This window comes from Crocodylus siamensis, chromosome 2 (genome assembly GCF_052110815.1).
Source record: "Crocodylus siamensis isolate JL-2025a chromosome 2, ASM5211081v1, whole genome shotgun sequence".
In the NCBI taxonomy this organism is placed as follows: Eukaryota; Metazoa; Chordata; order Crocodylia; family Crocodylidae; genus Crocodylus; species Crocodylus siamensis.
Window position 1 is genome coordinate 155459885 of NC_143396.1, and position 21440 is coordinate 155481324.

Sequence of the window (21440 nt, forward strand, 5' to 3'; positions counted from 1 at the left end):
TCAGGGCTCAGGAAATTCTCTCTCTAAAAATTGTGGGGGGTCTCAAGATAGGATGCACTTGTTTTACAGGGGCAACGAGACTGAAAACATCTGTGTGTTGAATCAAAAAGTGGGGAGACCTATGAAAAAAAGGTTTCTTTCCTCCACAAAAGAGGGTGAGATGGCAGTTAGAACTTGAATAGCTTTATCGCACACAGGATGCCCAGCCAGCAGCAGTCAGGACCCTTTCAGTTTGCACTGCAGTGCTTATATTTTTTTCTAAACCTCTACCAACAATTACCTGTTGAAATAAGAAACCTTAAATGTAGTGGTTTTAAATCAATTGTTCTGTAATGACCCTGCGATAATACGGTAAATTGCTCCTTAGAAAAACATTTTCCTAGACCTATATTGTTAACCACTGATCTCTTTTCAGTCTGGGTCAGCTCTGCATCTGAAGTCCTTATAAATCAATTGCTTGTATATATTGCTGTGTTGAAGTCAATGAAGCTTGCGAGTGTAAATGTCTGTCCCTGCACACTACAGGATGAGGGCCATCCCTGAAGTTTCTGGCTAGAGACACAATATTTGGAGACCCCCTGAAATAACCTGGCAGAGCTAAGTTAGTTTAGTACAGTTTCAGTATCTGCTTGAATGTACTAGCTTCTGTTATTTAGAAATCTATTTAAATACCACAACCTCCCCAGTTAATCTCTTCAAGTACTTAACTTTTCTTATGTACCTATTGTTCCTAACATTGAATCAAAATCTCCCTTGCTGCAATTTAAGTCTCACTATGTGTCCTATCCCTGGTGGATGTAGAGAACAATTTATAGCTTTCCATTTTCCAATCTATCTGTATAGCTTAAACCTCTTATTCCGGAGGCCAGATCCAGAGGCCAGATCACGGGGGTTGGTAACTCACCCATGTAAAAAATATCAATTACAGTCTACAGGAGAAGACAGCAGATGGAAATGATGGTCCCTTGGCAATGGGTAGGGGGTACATGCAAGTGCATGTGCAACCCCTGAGCGTGGCAGTGCACCCCCTATAAAAAGGTGCCACCTACACTGCTGGTAGTGCCTGTGGGTGGTTGCCGCTCACTCCCCTTGCCACCGACACCACCAGTGGTGTCTGTGGGCGGTCCGCAATCGCTGCTGGTCTGCAAGTGGTCACTGACCACTGGTTGGTACTCACCACCCCCTCCGCTGCCACCAGCGCCAGGTCTGCCTGTGGGAGATCCCCATTTGCTGCTGCCATGCCCCCCCAGCCGCCGGGGGCATGCGGCATTCATGCGATGGTCTGAAAGCTTTTGAAGTTGGAACAGACAATGATGCATAAACCGTCAAGTGAAGACGATTATGACAAAACAGTGGCAACACATAGGGGGTGCATGCAGGTGCACATGCAGCCCCTGAGATTGGCGGTGCACCCCCTGAAAGAGCACTGCTGATGGCACCTGCATGCAGTCTCCACTCACCACCACCCTCCCCACCTTGCTACTGACACTGCTAGTGGCATCTGGGCGGTTGCCAATCGGCACTGGCCACCGTCATTGCTGGCGGTGTTGGCAGGCGGTTGCTGACCACTAGTGGGCACTTGCCATGCCTCTCTCAGCCGCCAATACCGCCAGAGCCACCTGTGGAAGGCTGCCCACTCATTCCGGCCCCACCACTGACACTGCTGCGGCTGCCTGCGGGAGCTCCCTGCTTGCTGCTACCACCACACCCTTGCTACTGCCGCTTGCGGGCAGTGGCTGTGACCCACAGCCTCCGGAGGCACACATCATTCATGTGACAAAAGGTTCTACAAAATAAAAAAATCAAATTAATCTTCCACAGCGAAGTGCAGGTTCAACTAGTATCTCTTTAAATCTTTGAAAACTGACATCATATTTCTCTTTAGTCTCTTCTCCAAGCCAAGCAAATTTAATTCTTCCACTCTTTCCTCCTACGTCATGTTTTCTAACCTGCTGATCATCTGTATTGCTCTTTCTGGACTACTTCCTTTTTGAACCAGAGTGATTTTCCTCCTTTAGCTAGTGCTAATGTTGTCCTTCTGAGCCACAGCCCTAACTATTTTCCATAGTTAGAACTTGCACCTACAAAGAAGGACCCCAGACAGATGGAGGACCCCAGGTCTGACCTTGGGGAGCAGTTTGCAGGATCAAATCTTCTGAGTGGTGAACTGGAAGAGCAGGGAGGAAGTGTTTGACTGGATCCCTGGTCTCAGTTTAATTTTTTCGCTTTGCCTGGGGTTGGCATGTGCCCTTCCCAGTTTCATAGATCAGTAAGGCCAGAGTGAGCTATCTTAGGATAGGGGGTTTCTTCAAAGTAGTATGATCATGGGGCTTAATATTTTACTAGCTATATAGCTTGGTCAGGCACAGACATATGCCCAGTAACCTTGGAGCCTTCTTTCTCATCCTCCATATGTAAGAGTGCTTTGCCTTTTATGGAATGCATAACGGCTGCTTTGGGAAATGCCAGTAAATAGCTCTGTTGGAACTCTTCCTTGACTGCAGATTGACCCCTAACACCAGAAGTCAAAACAGTGCAGCATATCTTCAAAAGGAGGCTAGATATACACCCAGCCGGGGTCGTGTGACCCCAGCACTCTTTCCTGCCCATGGGAGTCAGACTTGATGACCTGCTCAGGTCCCTTCCGACTCTACCAACTATGAAACTATCTATAGACTTTTAACAGTCTGTGATTATTAGTCAAAGAATGTTGTTGACTTTACATATAGGACGTTGATAATTTTAAAATAGTAGCCACCAGTTGGGAAGAAGTTACTAGGAAACTTGACTTGGTTTACATTACTGTGTTTGGAAGATGACAAGTCAGCTCCAGCCCCAAGAACCCCACACATTCGCAGGGTAATTTAGGTTTAAAGACAAGATTCTAACAGTTGTCACAAAAATATGAAATGATCAGTTGACATTGGTTATGAAGGCCAGACACCAGCTCAAGCAGTCATTTCATTTGGTAAAGATCTCTACATGAGCCAGGGAGAAGGAATCTTTCCCACAGCTAAAATAGTGGTGCTCTGGCTCCAATGGAAATCTGAGGCTGCATTACCTCCAGTGACACCTGTATCTGAATCTAATAGGAGCAACATCTGTCAGTTCTGCATAGTCCTAGACCAGGGGTTTTTAAGGAGTATATCCCTTCTGTGGGTACCCCCTTCCGGCCAGGCAGTGGGGGGGATACATCAGCACCCCTCTGCTGCCTGGCCAGGCACGAGAAAGTCTGCAAGGGAGGGGAAAGGGCTGCGGGGAGGGGAGCGGGGGACGAGGGCTGGGCCTGGTAGCTGGCAGGGATAGGGAGGGAGCCAAGCCAGGCCCAGCATCGGGCAGGGCCAGGGCCTGCTGCACCTGTCCCTTCCCCTGTGCCCGGAGTTGTTGCCCGACACCAGCACCCCTGCACCAATAAATCCATTTCCCCAGCCCCACCCTAGCCCTGGCTGCCTCCCTGTGCTGGTACTGGCCCTGGCACTGGCCCCACACTGCCCAGGGTCCCCAGCCAGGGGCTAGAGCGGAGTCAGCTTTGGCTGGGCCACTGGGCTGGAGGGGCTGGAGCCCCCCAGAATCCCGTGCCTGCCCCTCCAGTCCCTGCACAGCTGGGCGGGGTGCAGGACAGAGTTGTGGCTTGTCCAGGGGGCACAGGGAGGAATGGCGGCTTCCACCATTGCACATGTCCCGGGGGGGTGTGCCCCTGGATCTGCGCAGGGCAGGATGGGCCGGGGCAGCGCTGGACTCTTTCTGGAGGAGGGGAGCAAGGCAGGGGGGTGTGCTGCGCTCTGGGTGGGCAGCAGCCGTACTGGGGCAGGGGTCGGAGGGCTATGGCGAATCTTGGGGCTGCTGCCGCTTTCCCCAGCGCAGTCCACCCCCACCCCCAGGGAAAGCCTGGTGCAGCCCAGGCCACAGCCCGCAGCGGCAGCCCGCCCTGCCCTGTCCTGCTCAGATCCGGAGGCATGTGCACCGCATGCCTCTGGGGGGGGCGTGTAGCAGCAGAAGCTGCGTGTTGGGGCATTGAGCCTTGTTAGCCCCCCTTCTGCCACCTATGGGCAGTGCGGAGAAGTGGTGGCCCCTGGGCGCAGGGAAGCAGCCCTACTCCCCGTGCCACAACTTCCCAAGTACCCCCACTTCTCCGCGCTACTGACGCATACCCCTGGGGTCTTCCCAAGTACCCCTGGGGTACATGTACCGCTACTTGGCAACCCCTGCCCTAGTCCACCCACTGCCCTCGCTCACTTTGTCTCTTTCTACATGCAACGGCATACGGGGGCCTTCACATAGCAATGCCCCATGTGTCAGTGTCTACCCTGGGCAGAGTGTCCCCAAATCCTGGCCCTAATGTAATGCATAGGAATTATATCAGTTCCACCACACTTGAGTAACAACAAAAGAAGACCTAAAACTGCCAAGGAAAGAATATGTTTGCAGCACTGCTTTTATCTTGGTTTTAACTAAGAATGGAACAAAACAGAACTTTAAATTCAATCTCCTTTCTTGCATCTTAATCGCCAGATCAGGAGCTGTACTATGCACTGAGCCTGCACCCAAACTCTAGACTAATACCAATTCCTGTCCACACACTTTCTTCTCAGTTAATTTCTATTTATAATAACCAAAGCATCAAGCCTGGCAGAGGGTAAATTCAGATTAGACATCAGGAGGCACTACTTCACTGTCAGGGCGGCTAGGATCTGGAACCAACTTCCAAGGCAAGTGGTGCTGGCTCCTACCCTGGGGGTCTTTAAGACAAGGCTTGACAATCACCTTGCTGGGGTCATTTGACCTCAGTACTCTTTCCTGCCATGGCAGGGGGTCGGACTTGATGATCTACTCTGGTCCCTTCTGACCTTACTAACTATGAAACTATGAAACTATAAGTCTAATTCATGTTCTTAAGGGTTTAAATTTGCACAGGCACATGACTAGAAATAGGAGTGAGATAATTCTTATTCATATAAACCTCCATAAATAGAATTGAAATAATGTTTAGCTGCATCTATAACATGAAACAGTGATAAGAAATTATAGACAGATATCTTAAGGCCTCATCCACCCATTATAGTCAAGTGCAACATCCATAATTCAAGGTTGCCTGTGTGCTGAAAGGTTGCAGAACCTTCATGAAAGTGCCATTAACAGGAGTGAAGGTGCCCTTTATGCAAACAGAAGTGCCCAATTCTTCTGCTTGGGTCTATGGACCCCTGGGAGTCCACAGACTATGTCCAAAGGGTCCATGAAAGATGACTATGATCAATCAAACGTGTGTGAAGTCCTACATTACAATTCAAAGGGGTCTGCACTTCCATTCATATTTTCCAAAGTGGTCCTTCAGTACCTCCATTCAAAATATTTTAGGGGTCCGCAAATGAAAAGAGGTTGAAAACCACTGTTCTAGATCATTCACTTTGGGAAACTCTTATACTTGGGGTTGTTAAGAATGAAGCAGCAGCAGGATTGAGTAACCTGAGTTTGCCACAGGGAACTTCTGGAGGGGCTGAGATAGTTTTTCCCAGAACAACAAAGGAAGAGATTTTTTTTGACAAGCTGCCAGTATCCCTTTTTGAATAGTCATTTTAGTGTTGCCATTTTTATTTTTATTTTTTAATACTGTGTGCCAGGTACCTAGAACTTTGTATGTCCATCTTTTTATTATTTAAAAACAAAATAATAGAGATGCACAGATACATTGGTCCCATATTGGATTGGTACCAATATGAGAAAAATTGAGAGTATCAGCAATTGGCATTTTTGGCTCATGTGGCTGATAAATACCCCTTGCATGTACAGTGCAGCGTGCAGGTGATTAGGAGCACAGCCTGGCAGCATTGACAGCAGCCAGGTCTGTTGTAGGGGGAAGGGCGAGGGGGGAAGGGAAGGGGTGTATGGGGGCAGATCAAGGCCCCTGTGGTGAAGGAGAGAATGGGGCTGGTGCTGGGGCAAGGGTAGGCACTGCAAAGTGGAGATAGGGCAGGGCATGGGGCACGGGACAGAGCCACAGCTTGTCCAGGGAGTGCAAGGGTGGGGGTGGCTCCCACTGCTGTGCACACCCTGGGAGAGCATGGTAGGTGTGTGCCCCCAGATCTATGTGGGGTGAGGGCAGGCTGCCACTGCGGGCTGGGGCAGGGTAGCGCCGGGCTCGGTGCGGGCGGCAGCAGTGCTGGGAGAGGAGGTTCGATTGTGGGGGGGCTAGAGCCACCCTAAAATTCACCATAGCCTCGCTCCCAGTGCCACTGCCCCCCACCCCAAGCACAGCCTGGCCCAGGCCCCCCCCCCCCCCCACACACTGGGAAGAGCCCAGTGTTGCCCCCAGCCCACAGTGGCAGCCCACCCTCAGCTTGCATGCAGATCTGGGGGCACATGTCCTCCCAGGGTGTGCGCAGTGGCAGGAATGCCCCCCTCTGCCCCCCGTGCTGCCCAAATGAGCTGCAGCTCCGTCCCATGCCCTGCCCTGCCCCAGCTGTGCAGTGCCTGTCTCTGCTCCTGCCCTGAATTGGATTAGTATTAGCCGATATGGCTCGTTAAAAATCAGCCATCGGTATCAGCTCAAAAAATGTCTATTGGTGCACCCCTACAGAATAAATATTTGGATACGGCCTGATGTATGAGATAAGGGAAAGCAGGAGCAAATAGTAAGTCCCCAGTCGTGGGCTTGGGGAAAATGATTGCAAAGGTAGAGAAGTAGAGAAGGAAGATTAGGAATTCTACTCTGGGAGTTTCTATGAGGACCTAAATCTGATTTCATCTGTGGGCTCTCCTGAAAACATTTAATAACTTCCAACACCCCACAAGGGCCCGTTGATACGATTCCTTGAGAGCAAAGTCTCACTGGAAAACCTGGATTTTCAGAATTGCCACTTCAATTTGGATTAGGATGATGCCTCTCCTTGTCCACACAGGTCACAGGTACTAAACACCAGTAAAAATCAGCACCTGTAGAATTCAAACCCCTTATCTGATTCAGGAACAGAGGCTGAGAGCACCTCTATTTCTTCCTAGCCTCCAAGTCTGCTTGAAAGATTCAGCTCAACCATCCTGCAAATTTAAAACCTCTGTAGTCTTGTTACTGGCAGCCTTCTCTCTTCCTCTGCAAGTGAGACCCTCTTCTAAGGAAAGGAACTGAGCTGGATGAATTTCAGGACCCTAACCTGGGCATTTGAGCTTAAAGGATTTAAAGACCTTAACTTGGCCCTTAGGATGGAAGGCTACATTTCCTTCCAGGATAAGAAAGGATCATGTTCTGGCAATTGCCTTACTCTCTGTAATGTGCACCCATGTAATCGAGCACTTGTGAGATTCAGGAACTGAAGTGCTGGTTGAACGACAAGGAAAAAATGTGGATCTGTGTCGCTCTAGCCTTTCTCAGGTCGCACTGGATGTCTTATAAAGGTCTTCAGAATATGTGTTTTAAAAACAGAACCTCTTGCTTTCCCCCTCAACAGAACAAGATCTCAGATTTTTTTGGACTAATTTCAGCTGCGCTGCAGATATACTATAAGCATCTGTCCCTGTATATGCAGGACTCAACGTTTCAAATGAATTAAGAATTAAGTACCTCCTGTGCTGGGCATAGAGTATGCTAAGCTGTGTTTATTATGTCACTGATATGAAAGAATATTTAGGCAGCTATCTGATTCCCCAGTTACAAAGGATGGGGAATTATGGGACCATGCAGTCCAACAAGACTAGGAATGCAGTAACAATTAATTTATGTACAAACAATTATGTAAATAACTTCATCCATGGCAACTGTCCCATTTAACTCAATGGAACTGTTCATAAGTAAAGGTATTCATGAGAGTGTTTTTAGAATTGGGTCCTATGTGCAATAGGATGAGCGAACCATTTGCAGATGTGGCTGAAATGAGAGCTGTGGAAAGTGATTCTAACAAAAACCTGAAACCATGACACTTGCTCTGATTAGTTGGATTGAAACACTTGAGCTAAGTTATGATTCTATATTAAAACTGCATGCAAATCATGGCACCTAGAAGTTAGAAAAATATAGATCCAAATTCAAACTTTCCCAAAGCTCAAGCTGAGTAGCAATGGAGTTTAAGTTCAAACCCACTTCCTAGCCATTTTACATAGATGCCAAGTGCCATCCAAATGTTCTACCTACGTTATTTATTTATTTATTTAATATTTGTTCAGTTTTGTTCAATTCAGAATGCAAAGGCAAACAAATTGAAATTGGAGAGTATTTCCATAAATACACAGGAATGTAATGAGTTGGGTTTTGCATGGCTCTGTCAATTACTGAATTAATCTACTCTATTTCTAGTTTTTCTATCATCATAAAATGGAAAGATCATGCATTTGCTTTGTATCATTGCTGCTTGCATGCTTTAGGAAGAGCAGTACAGGTGACCAGATTAGGTTTGATGTTGACAGGGAATACGCACACCATACGTGAACAACTGTGGTATAAAAGGATTTTGAACTCAGGCAACAGTTTGTTTATATGCAACAGTTTCTAAGGATGAAAAGTACAAATGTGCTTTGGGAACCTAAGCAGTAGATTAATAGTGTCATACAGTCACACTGAAACATGAAATTGTCATACTTTGGAGAGCAGCCAGCACTTGCTCTCTGGCTGGTTTGTTTGCAGAATTCACTGAGCATGTTGAAAGATTGCATGAAAGTAATCCCTGCTTATTATGCAAATCTTTCTGCCACAGGGGCCTATGTTTGGTCACAGGAACTGATGTTCATGTACTCAGTGTCTTGTGGCTATTTCTCCCTTGGCCTGTACCAAGGGCCAGCCAAAGCGCTTTCTACCACATGGTGATAAAGAGGAGGATCAAACAGCTCCCAAAGCAAAGCCTTTATCAGAATGGACTTTCTATATGTAGAACAATGCAGTAAACACCATTGTGAACTGTGTGCAATCTGCCTGCCTGGTGTTAAGGCAATTCTGTATCATACACACACTTATATAAGTTATATCCATGCATATATATATATATACACACACACACACACACACACATACTTATAAGCACTTATTTTCCAGCCCATTTCATTGGTAAAAATCTATATTTAAATGTACAGTTTGTTACAGATATCTTTTAGGCAATTATAAATAAAATTAGCTGCTCTCTGAAAAATCACATTAGTTAGCCCAGAAACCATTTCCAGATCAAAAGAGCATAAGAGAGCTTTGGACAAAAGCAAGTGTGAGATCTAAACTCAGTTGTAAAATTCAATGCAAAGGTCAGGTTCAGAAGGAGATTATATCAGATCTCTAATGACATGGCATTTTTATGAGGATGAAAAATGATACATTGACAGAAAGTAATCAGTAATACTTGTGCAAGGGTTTTCTTTGAAGTGAATCACATAATCTTTTTAACTTAAAATTTGGTGCTTGATCCTCCCAAATCTCCATTGTATGAGATGTCCTTACACAGATGGTCCCACTGTATTCAGACCAACCGTTCTAGTAAGCAAAGGCTACTGACATGAATAAGACACTGTGGAACTGAGCCACTCCTTTTTAATATTATTTTGAAACTGTTTTTGTCATTTTTTCTATTGTACAGATAACAAAATCCATCATATTTTAAGAAGATAACACCTAGCTAGTGCACAAAGATAGGTTAATATAGTATCAAAGTTGCACAAAGCTAATTCACAAAAGTGTGCTAATAAAACACCAAAGCTGCACAGATAACCCCTGCAATCCAGGAAATGCAAAATTTAAAGGCTGTACATAATGTTAATCTGAATATACACCACTGCCTTTATATATTGCAGTTTGAGAGAGAGGTCCTACCCTGATGGACTTAATTTTTAATGCATGCCCTAATGCAAGCATTCAAATAACCTAGTATTTCCACATAGCTTGAACTCTTGACAAATACAAAAATCAGTGACAGTTGCATGCAACCCAGGCAGAAGTACTTTTTTGCTTAGTTATTAATAACTGTCCCTGAATCAAATACTCTTTATTCATAAGCCAATATAAACATCAGGTCATGTTTTCTGACCTTATTTATTTTTTTAAATAAAGTAATATATATATTTTTAAGTACTATTGGCTCATAGGCCTGTCTTTGTGGCACTGAACAAATCATTGTTTTAATATCAAGAGATTGCTGATTGCAGAGTTACTTGTCCTTAAATTGGTTAAAACTTGAAATGACAAAATTACAGGGCATAAAATCATAGAAAAGAAGGGCTGAAAGGGACCTTGGGAGGTCATTTAATCCAGCCCCCTGCTTAAGGCAGGATCATTGATATTCAGATAGTTCTATACAAGTATATGCCTACACCATTCTTAAAACTGTACAAACAGCCCTATTGTATCCCTACTAAGCATAAAACTCAAAACACCAGGAACACTCTAACCTGCCACAGGTAAAGCAGGTGAGCAAGGGCATTTACTAGTCTTTTTATAACCAGGTAAGGGGGAAAAGCATATTTTCATTGTTCTTATAAATTAAATAACAGAGCTATTAAGAAAATGGGAATGTTATACAAAAGAATTAGTCCTTTTCTTTGTCCAAATATTGAAATATTTTCTGACCATTTCTGTTATTGTGTGATTATGATATTTCTAAAAATGCATAGTATTTTGGCATCCGCTAATGGTTTGAAAGACATCATAAGCTGGGTTAGCTTGCGCTTATTTTCTAGGGTGGACAGAGGCACTCTTTAGATTCATATCTCTGTTTGTTTTATACTTGCATCATCATTAACAAAATGAAGAACTTAAAACGAATCCTTTAGCCAGTCCCTTAAAGCCTTTTTTTCCATAAAAATTTGGCGTCAGCAGTTAGCATCAGTACTGAATGACACTTTTCTTGGTTTAACGTATGTGGATTCGTGGATGGTGTCTTTCAGGTCTGTACTGTCCACAGTTTGAGTTTGCATAGAGACTCCTTTGCAACTCTGGGACATGTTCCAGTTTTCAGATGCCTACCTACAGCTTGAAGTTCATTGCAAAGATCCAGGCCATTTATATCAGAGGACATCATCAGTTTACATATTTGCTTTTCTGTTGCCTGTAACCTCTCTCTAGAGCTGGTGGCCCCCTACTCACCACCCCTGCCACCTGGCGGTCTTAACACTGTTCTCTTGCAGCAAGCGCAGCACCAAACAAAGTGGTGAGCTGTCTTAAAGCCTAGTCAGCACTTCATGGGATTGGGATCCCTGGCACTTTCCCATATGCCACTCTGTGAATCCTCTGACACGTGACATGTAACACAGTTGTTTTCCAAGATGGTCTGCACAGGGGCTTTGACAAAGGAGCAGTCTAGATTACCAAAGGAACTCTACTACAGTCTTTGGCAAGTCAGGGACATACCCACACTCCCCTGAAAACCAGACCCAAGTATCAGACACATCAGGCGCATCCCACCAGTGGGAATGTGCATTCCCTGGGGACATCAGCAGCAGCATGCATTTGTGCCACTGGTACTTGTCCCAGGGGAATGTCCCTGCATGCACGTTCTGGCGCGCAGCAGGTTGCCCTGGGTGGGGTAGGGGAGGCTGGGGCCAGCAGCTGGGGTGGCCCTGGCAGCCCTACCTGGGGTCCTGGAGGCTTCCTGGGGCTCCAGCAGTGGCAATCCAGGTGTACAGACCCTGGCCAGCAGCCAGAGCGTCGGTCTGGCATGCCAGGCTCCAGTTTTGGGTGGCGCACACTGCCACCATATGCACTGCCCCACTTTTTTCTGGTGTGGATGATTTTGACACTGGGATCTCCTGGTGTCAGAAAGACCCACCTCACTGCAAATCAGCAGCATGATGAACACCTTCATGTGTGGTGTGTGCAGTTTGCGGCACCACAGATGGGTCTGCAGCACCCCAGCCTGCATGTGTATGCTTGTCTGGATGTGCCCATCCAGTCTGTGGCCGGAAACAGATTTGGACTGAGATCCCTAAAAATGAAATAATAATGCATGAAACCACTGCAGCAACTAATCACTCATTATCTTGTTCCTGAGATTATCTAGGGGCTATCCTGCGTCTTTGAATCCTACAAAGTGTTTCACACCTTCCATTCAATGAAGCTTGGGCCGTCGTGAAATATGTTCTTCCAAATCAGATCCATTAGCAATGACACTGCTCTTTTGTTTGCTATAAATGTTTCACTTGTTCAGATGCAGGTTTCTGTAGTGTTCTTCCCACTTAAGCAAACAAAGTATAGGAACTACAGTCATGTAATGTGTTTGTCAGTACATTTGTTGGGTCCAGTGTGCAGCTGTGGTACAGGCAGGCTGGCACTTTCCAACTACAACAGGTGTACCCTTTTTTTTAATCTCTAACATTTCAGCACAGACAGCAATTATTAGGCCTCCCTTTCCCTTTCCCCGAAAAAGAATTGCGGGGGAGGTTTTTGGCTAACAAGCCTGTTGGTTGTACTTCAGTACACTACTTGGAATGAAAAGCTTTGAAAGGAAGCTGTACTATTCAAAGATAACCTCTCAGTTGACAGCAAGCTCAATTTCATCGCTGAACTAACTCAGGATAGGGAAAACAAGCCAGTTTCACTAAGGCCCTTCAACTGGTGGTATTCTAGACTTTGCAATTGCCAGTGTCTATCAATATAGGAACTTTAAACATGGAAAAAAATAATCTGGCTAATGTATTAGGACAATTATTTTGGTGGAGATAGAGAAAGCTTTCATGTTATAAACACAAGGCATGGAACTGAACCAAGCTCTCTGATTCTGAACCATGGTCCAAGTTGAATCCCAGGTCTGAGTTCAGATCCCAATTACAGTACCAGATTGCAGTGACTATTAAAAAAAGTCATGCAAACTGAATGCAGCTGGAAAAGAAAATATGGGTCAACCATGAACCAAACATTTTGGGGTATTTTCTTTGCCAAAATGAAACACTTAAAAAGTGGTTATTTTCATAAAGGAAATGGAAAATTAAAATCAAGAGGCAGAAGTCACAAGGAGCATTCAGTGCCATTCACAAAATAGAGAATGCTGTGCCTGCTTCCTTAGCACATTCCCCTGGTCTGTAGCAGGGGATTCATGTTCAAATACATTTGCTCCTTGATTGTACTGAGGTGCTTGACTCCCCAGAGTTACTGAATCCTCAGGTTACCGAGTTATTCTCAAAAACTCTACCTGTCCCAGGTATATTTATTTATGTATACAAAACAGAACAGCTTCAAAAAGAAAGTTTGAGAGACCCAGCACAATATTAAGGCTGCTATAAGTTAGGGCAGCATTTCCCAACTAGTGTGCCACAGCATGCTGATGTGCCATTGGCCATGTCCAGGTGTGCCGTGGAATCTTGTGGGGGGTATGGCTCCAGGCAGTGACCCTGCGCCAGTACCCCCATCTCCCCACTTGGCCACTTGCCACCCCTTCCCCCCACCCAATTTAGCGCTTGGCTGCTCTCCCTCCACCCCTGCTCCACATTCAGCCAGTGTGCCCTGGGGTGGAGAAGCTGTGGGGTGGAAGTGGTTGGGAAACACTGGGTTAGGACACTCTCTTGGCTGGTGTGAAGGCTCTGTTCAAATCCTTACTCCAAATCCAGCAGAAAGGGGTTGGAACCCAATATAAATATTGACTTTGACCCTTTCAAGGCTACTTAGTTCAGACCTAGACCTGGGAAATCCTAGGCACATCTACACACGCAGTTAACACAACTGAATATACTCAATGTGAGCTGGACTAAACTAATCCCAGTGTCACTGTCTATACATATGGTTAAGTGCGGTAATTGACCCTGCTGGCTGCTCCCTCATGTTCATATGCTATTCCACGGCTGGCCTGGGCACAGCGTGCCCCACTGCAGGGGCTACTTGCCAGCTAGCCCTGCACTGAGACACCCTGTGCCTCAGCCAGCCACCTTGCAGCACATGGAATAGCCCTGGGCTGGCAGGCTGACCCCCTCATCTCCTGCAAGCCCAGGCTGCTCCAACCAGGCTCTATGTGGTGTGCACAAATAAACTCTGGAGCAAAGTGCTCCAGAGGTTTTTTTTTGCTCTTGGGTGCATGTTCAAATGGTATGCCCAAGAGCAAAAGCTCCAAAGCGATAAGCTCCAGAGTGTATTGGTCCACATTACTTTCTCATGTAGATGTACCCTAGGCAACATAGCCTACATTTACTCTATCAAGAGGGGAGGTAGAGATACCTGAAGCTAGTTTTAAATTAGTTAGCTTGAGTACTGGTAGGCAATTAATTGAAGCAGTATGGCACTCCGCAGTTTACCCTACTTCGCAGTACTACAGCTAGGTAGTTTAAATTGAGATAGGGTACTCCTATATTAACACAGCAGTTGCTTGTACTGCTGCAGGATAGAAGCACTACAGTATGACATGCTGCCTGTCTTGCTGGATTTCTCTAGTGCCCCTGTATTTCCTGATGTCAACCAGGACTCAAGGCAGAAATGCCAAAATGTTCTCAGAAAAGGCTATTCCTTTAGAACTTTGGAATTTCTTGGATTTTGCTCACCAGAAAGCATATGGAAAAGAACAGATAGCTTTTCTTGAAGAACAAGTAACTTCCTTCACATTTTCAGACTCAAGGAAGTCCAGGTAATATTTGCATAAGAATCTCTTTATTTGAATGTTTATCTGTCCAAATCTCTTGACATTCACTAGTCACTAAGTTTCATGAGCACTGACTTCTGGAAGATTTGGGGAGGAATAATTATTACCTGCCAGAGAAAACAACTGACAAAGTGGTTGCCATATTTTCTATTTACCACAAAAATCAAATGGAGTTTCCAAAGGGTTCCCTATATCCTTAGGGTTTTTTAGACCTACTCAGAGGGAAGCAATGTATTACAGGACTGGACTGGAAATCCCCCACAACTGATAAAAAATATTTGCAAGATAGAGACTAAGGGTGCCTATACCCAAGCAGCGAAGCTGCTCCGACAAGCTGGAATTGTGCCAGCCCAGGGCACATCATGGAAATTGCTGCACTCCAGCAGCCTTCTGCATCTCGTGTATCAGTGTCCCCATGGTTAAAAATGGCAGCAGGGATGCTTGAACTAACTTGTCAAACGAGCTTTAGTTCAAGCACCTCTGCTGCCATTTTTAAAAGTGTGGGGACACCGATATACGAGATGCAGCAGTACTTTAATTAGAGTGGCTCTCGGAGCCACTCTAAAGCATGTCCCCCCACCCCTGAAGCATGTATAAAAGTGCTCTAAGGAAACAAGTTAGGATGGAGTCATCTAAACAGCATTGCAGGTGCTTAAAGAAACATTAAGGGTGCAGACATAAGTGGAGCTCCCCACTGTAACTGAGAACACTTTTCAGGAAGCAATCTGAGTTGCAACGATCCCTGGGACCAAACAGAAGTTCACTGTTGGTTCCAGGGGGAGGGGAATCTAGCTGCTGGCTGGGAGCCTGCAGCTGATCTCCCAAGCAGTGGCCCATCCTCCCTGAGAGGCTGCAAAGTTTTCAGGATGGGAGGGGAGAAAGGGAGAAGAGGGAGCTCATTCTAGGGGTTCCCCAGCTATGGCTCCCATATGGGCTCCCATACACCTATCCCACCCTCTAGTGGGGGCTGAAAACCCCCCAGACTGAATTCCCTCTGCTTCTTTTCTCCACTCACATTGTGAACACAGTGACAGGAAGAAGTCACAGAAGATGCTCTGTTTTGAAATGTCTTCGTCTGATCCCTCATGCAATGAGGGTTCAGATTTTCACCCAATCGGTCATTTTTTGATCTGTCTGCAGCCATGCACTTGTGTTTGGTCATGGTTATAGACTGTTTTCTGTGGCTAAATCAAGTGAAAATTATTACTTCTGCCTGTGCCCCAAATGTAACAGTTTGTGCTCCAGGCTCTTTTTGTGAATGGTGGTAAACCGGATTAAAATGTTAGCGTAGGTCTGTATGGAAAAGTGCAGGCACATAAAAGATTAATGTCTAACACCTCCTACTACACTGTAATGCTATATTTAGCTTGAAAGAGGTCTGCAAAGTTCATTCAACTACTTATACATGGCAACGGTCTTAGTGCTCTAGTGAAACTATACTCAATTGTCATTAAATGTAGGTGTCTGTCCAATACATCAACTTTGTTGAACAGCATCATAATGCTCAGCTAAAAACTCTATATTTCCTACTGCAAAGATGTTTGAGGGGAAATATGGGAAAAGGGCAGTTAAAATAATCTTGACCAAAGTCAAGTGGGCAGCTGGCAATAACATTTTTGTTAACATATATGCTGTCATTTGAGCTGCAGTCTTCTTTTGCTCTCTAAGGAACAGAAGCAAGGTGTATACTGCAATGAGAAGTTTTTAAAATTAAGGACCACATAAGAATAAAAGCCTCAATGTCTATAAAGGTGATAACCTGAAAAGAGTCAGTCTTAATAAAAGAGGTCAGGGAGACAATATATTCTCTGAAGTGCTTTATAAAAATAATGGTAATTAATCAAGCAAAACAGATGGGAAAACAAGTAACTCCAGCCACTAATATAAAATTAACAAGTTCTCAAATTACAGGATTTCTCTGTATCAGCTCCTGTCAATTAGCAAGGTTAACATAATCGGTAATCTGTTTAGAAGAAACACAGGATTTATCAGCTGTAAAAACAGAGATGAAAGTTCTTTCCTTTTACCTAGAAAGGATGGTCATTCAAGGTTACAGCAGGAGTGACTGAAGGAGCAGCATGCAAAAATGTCCATGGCAGCTGCCTTAGTCTGTTAGGCAGACTTTCTACTGCAGCACAGATGGCTATGAAGCTGGCACAAACGCCAAACAGACAAGACATAAATATCCATGCAAAACTGCCGTTGCCCTCACAGGCATTCATTCCCTCTCAAGACATGTTACACTGGACTCTCACAGGCACTTCTTTAAGTGCTAGTGTGGAGGTAGTTTATCACACACTTTTATTGAGTGGGATTCAGTTCCAAAACGTTGTGACTCAGGAAATGGGTGGATAACTGAAATGCTATAAAATTTACTACCAACAGGGTGGTGCAAAGATGACATTTGTCTCTGAAGAGCAAGGCAGTGTTCACCATGTTTGCAGAGTCTTTGCTTCCAGAAACTGTAAAAGCCAGTGCTACAGTAGTGATCTATCTATACATGCACAGCACATGCATGCAAACATACAAATATGTGCATGCACATGCTCATATGTGAATATATAAAAAGATCATCTAAGTTTAAAAATCTAAGAATATGTTGGAAAAGATCTACATTTAAAGAACATTCAGAAAAGCAGTAATAAACATTTAGGAATGTCTCAGACACCTTCCACATATAAAAGGAGGTGCTAATATACTGTTTAGATGGGGATTTACTGGGGTTTTATAAAACAGGGAATAATAGTGAACAATATCACTGTAGTTATTCACAAAACAGTGGTGTTTGCTAAGTTGTCTTCATCTGCTGCTGTCCTATTGTGGAGTACTCCACTGGACATGAATATTAATAACAGCTGACATTGTAGAGAGATGGATTTCCTGACTGACCAACTGGATGTGTTGACTCATCAGAATGTGGATTATCTAAACTGTTTTAAGGAAGGCAGAATAAGACAAATACAAAATGTTCTTTGTGTCTGGGTGCAGTACTGGTTGGTCAAGCAAGCATAACCATTTCACTTCTAGGAAATATTTATTTTTTAAACGCACCTAGCTTATATTAAAATATGGATGGTTGTGTTGGAAATATTCAACATTACATTTTTTTGGTGAGAAACAAGAAAGCAAGAGCTTAAAAAAGCTAAAGCATTCTCTTGCTAAAGCAAGATAGATAAGAAAATAAAATTTAATTAAAAAAAAAAACCCTAAACTTAAAGTAGACATCTGAATTCAACTTAAGTGACCAGAGGCCACATCTACACGAGACGCTGACTGCCCAGTCATTACTGCACAGTCATCTAGTACTTGCATAACCAAGTACTAAATGAATGTGCAGTAACCGGTGTTACTTTCCAGTAGCATCCCCGCATGGCTTCCTGGTGACGCTGGCTATGCAGTACCTTGTTACTACTGTGCAGCAGCACTGCATCAAGGTTTATGCCCCACAAAACTACTTCACAGTAGTAACAAGCTACTGCACAGTAAGTGTCTCATGTAGATGTGGCCAGACTTTCAGAGGTGTTAAGCGATCACCAGTTCCACTGAAACCAAGATGGAGCTCTGCATATTTATACCAGATGAAGAGTTGGCCCACTGACTTTAATGGAGTTATTCCTGATTTACATCCATACAAGGTAAGAATCAAGCTCTCAGATTGACTTGTTGAATCATTTGTTAATGGCTTCTGACATTTTCTGTGGTGCAAGGAGAAATTTCTCCTTTATTCGACACACTGGCAATTCCTAAAAGCAAAGGAGGATTTCAGTTTCTAAACAAAGAATGGAGAAATACCTGGCTGGTTTCAAATTGACTGAGTATGACTTTCACAGTTCTCCTCACATTGGTTTAAGTTCAGTGCATCATCATTGCCATCATAATCAGCATTCCCCTCAGTTGGACACTTTCAAGCATATCCCAACTAAAACGGGAAAGTATAATGAGAAGCTTGAAACACTATGCCCTGGATCCTCCATAAAAAATTATACCATTGTCAGTGATGATAACAAAAGCATACAGTAACTCGATTAGCTATGTTGAAGGGCATTACATGGAGTTGTTTCCATAAGGATCATGTACATTTATGGTTCTGTGGAACAACTATTTATTAAATAAGTCACGATCTTTTAAATAACTTTAATTAAAAAAACTCAGGGGCAGAAATGAAATGCCAGAATTGTTGAGGATCCTGCAATGATCCATCAGTCCTAAAGCTCATTGCAGTTTTGGTCAAACAAAATGCCAGGTTGTTTCTGTCTTTGAACATATTAATTTAAAACAGAAGTGTTGCAAAAGAAAGCCAGATATTAATATACTGTTGAGAATGTCTTGTTAACAGCACTGCACAATGTCCACGTTACTATTGAACTCCAGATGTAAAGTTAACAACAGAGCTGCACCAATACATTAGTCCAATATCTGATTAGTACTGATATAAAGAAAATTGACTGTATTGGAAATTGTCTAATGCAGCGATAATTTGGCCAATAAATGCCTGTGCTGCGCACAGCTGCAGTACAGCACTCAGGCAGCGAGGAGCACAGCTCGGCAGCTTGGAGAGCTTGCATCCTGGGAGGTCATTGGTGGGTGGCATGTGCCCCTGTATCTGCGTGGGGTGGGGTTGCACTCGGCTGTTCTTGCCAGGGGCTAGGCTCAGGGCAGGGGCTGCAGCCACCCCAAATTTCACCGCAGCTCCCTCCCAGCACCACTACACACCTGGCACAGCCCCAACTCTTCATGGTGTGTGGATGGAGGCAGGGGTTGAGTTGGGAAGAGCACCCCTGAGGTACATGCAGCAGTGGGAGCTGCCCTCCCGACACGCTGTGGCTCCATCCTGTGCCCTGCTCCATCCCCATGCTCCTTCCCTCCCCTTCCACCACAACGGATTTACCAGCTGGAGGTACTTCTCTATGCTGTATCAGAAATCAGATTGGTATCAGCTGATATGCCTCCTTAAAAATCGGATATTGGTATTGGCCCCAAGATCTCTATCGGTGCACCCCTTGTTAACACTATAGACATTCAGAAAACCTGAGCCTGAATTGATTCGATCTTTGCAGGTTAGTCTAACCTGGCTAGGCTAAATCACTTTGTAACTGTACAAACAACCCAGACATGCAGACATATGCCTGCAGTGGGTTAGGTTAGAAGCAGGGGATGGGGCGCTAGAGTAGCCCTCCCTTCCCTTGCACACTGCTGAGCTGAGGGGGGCGTGGCCAGGCCCTGGCAGGATACTTTGATTCATTAAGAAAACAACAGAGGGACATTACCAGCTACCTGTTAAGTCTCCCTTTGTCCCGTCTGTGACAGTATGGACCATAGCCAGCATGTGTCCTGCTAGCTAATACTGAGAGATGTCTGTGTCCAAATCAGCGGGCCCAGATGACCTTCGTCTGCGGGTGCTGAGGGAATTGGCTGGTGTCATTGTCGAGCCATTGGCACAGCTGTTTGAGGACTCCTGGTGCTCGGGCCAAGTCTCTGAGGACTGGAAAAGGGCCAATGTGGTCCCTATTTTCAATAAGGGGAGGAAGGAAGAGCCTGGCAACTACAGGCCAGTCAGCCTCACTTCTATCCTGGGGAAGGTCTTTGAAAAAATTATGAAGGGCCACATTTGTGAGAGCCCTGCAGGGGAAGTGATGTTGAGGGTAACCAGCATGGGTTCGTGCACTGCCTGACTAACTTGGTCTCTTTCTATGACCAGGTAACAAAGAGCTTAGATGTGAAGGAGGAAGTCGATGTCATTTTCTTGGACATCCAGAAAGCCTTCGACACAGTGTCCCACCCAGTTCTGGTGGGCAAGCTGAGGGACTGCAGCATTGACGAATGCACGGTCACATGGGTGGCAAACTGGCTCCAGGAGCGCACCCAGAGGGTGGTGGTGGACAGGTCAATGTCGACCTGGGAGGGTGTGGGCAGTGGAGTCCCCCAGGGCTTGGTCCTTGGGCCGGTGCTGTTCAACATCTTCATTAGCGACCTGGACGAGGGTGTGGAGAGCACCCCATTCAGGTTCGCTGATGACACCAAGCTGTGGGGTAAAGTGAATACACCGGCAGGCAGGGACCACATCCAGGCAGACCTGGCTAGGTTAGAGAAGTGGGTGGATCTGAACAGGATGCAGTTCAACAAGGACAAGTGCAGGGTACTGCACCTGGGGAGAGGGAACCAGCATTATTGTTATAGGTTAGGGGCTGCCTCTCTTGGCAGCACACAGGCAGAGAGGGATTTTGGAGTCAGGATTGACTCCAGGATGAATATGCGTCACCAATGCAACAAAGCAATAGGCAGAGCCAACCATACCCTGTCCTGCATCAACAGGGGATTACTAACAGGTCCAGAGAGGTCTTGCTCCCCCTCTATGCGGCACTGGTCAGGCCGCAGCTGGAGTACTGTGTCCAGTTCTGGGTGCTGCACTTCAAGAGGGACGTGGAGGACCTGGAGAGGGTCCAGAGGAGGCCACTCATATGGTTGGGGGCCTCCATGGCCAGCCCTGTGAGGAGAGGCTGAGGGACCTGAATCTCTTCAGTCTCCGCAAGAGGAGACTGAGGGGGGATCTTGTGGCTGCCTACAACCTTATCAGGGGCCAGCAGCAGGGACTTGGGGAAAGTCTGTTCACTAGGGCCCCCCTTGGAGTCACCAGGAACGGTGGCCACAAGCTGAGGGAGGATAGGGTTAGGTTAGATATTAGGAAGAACTACTTCACGGTAAGGGTGGCCAGAGCCTGGAACAGGCTTCCCAGAGAGGTGGTGCTCTCACCTTCCCTGGAAATCTTCAAGAGGAGACTGGGTAGGCACCTGGCTGGGGTCTTATAACCCCCCCTCCCCCAGTGCCCCTTCCTGCCTGTGGCAAGGGGTTGGACTCGATGATCTGTCCAGGTCCCTCCCGACTCAGTGATTCTATGAGTCTATGTGAGGAGGAAGGGAAGGT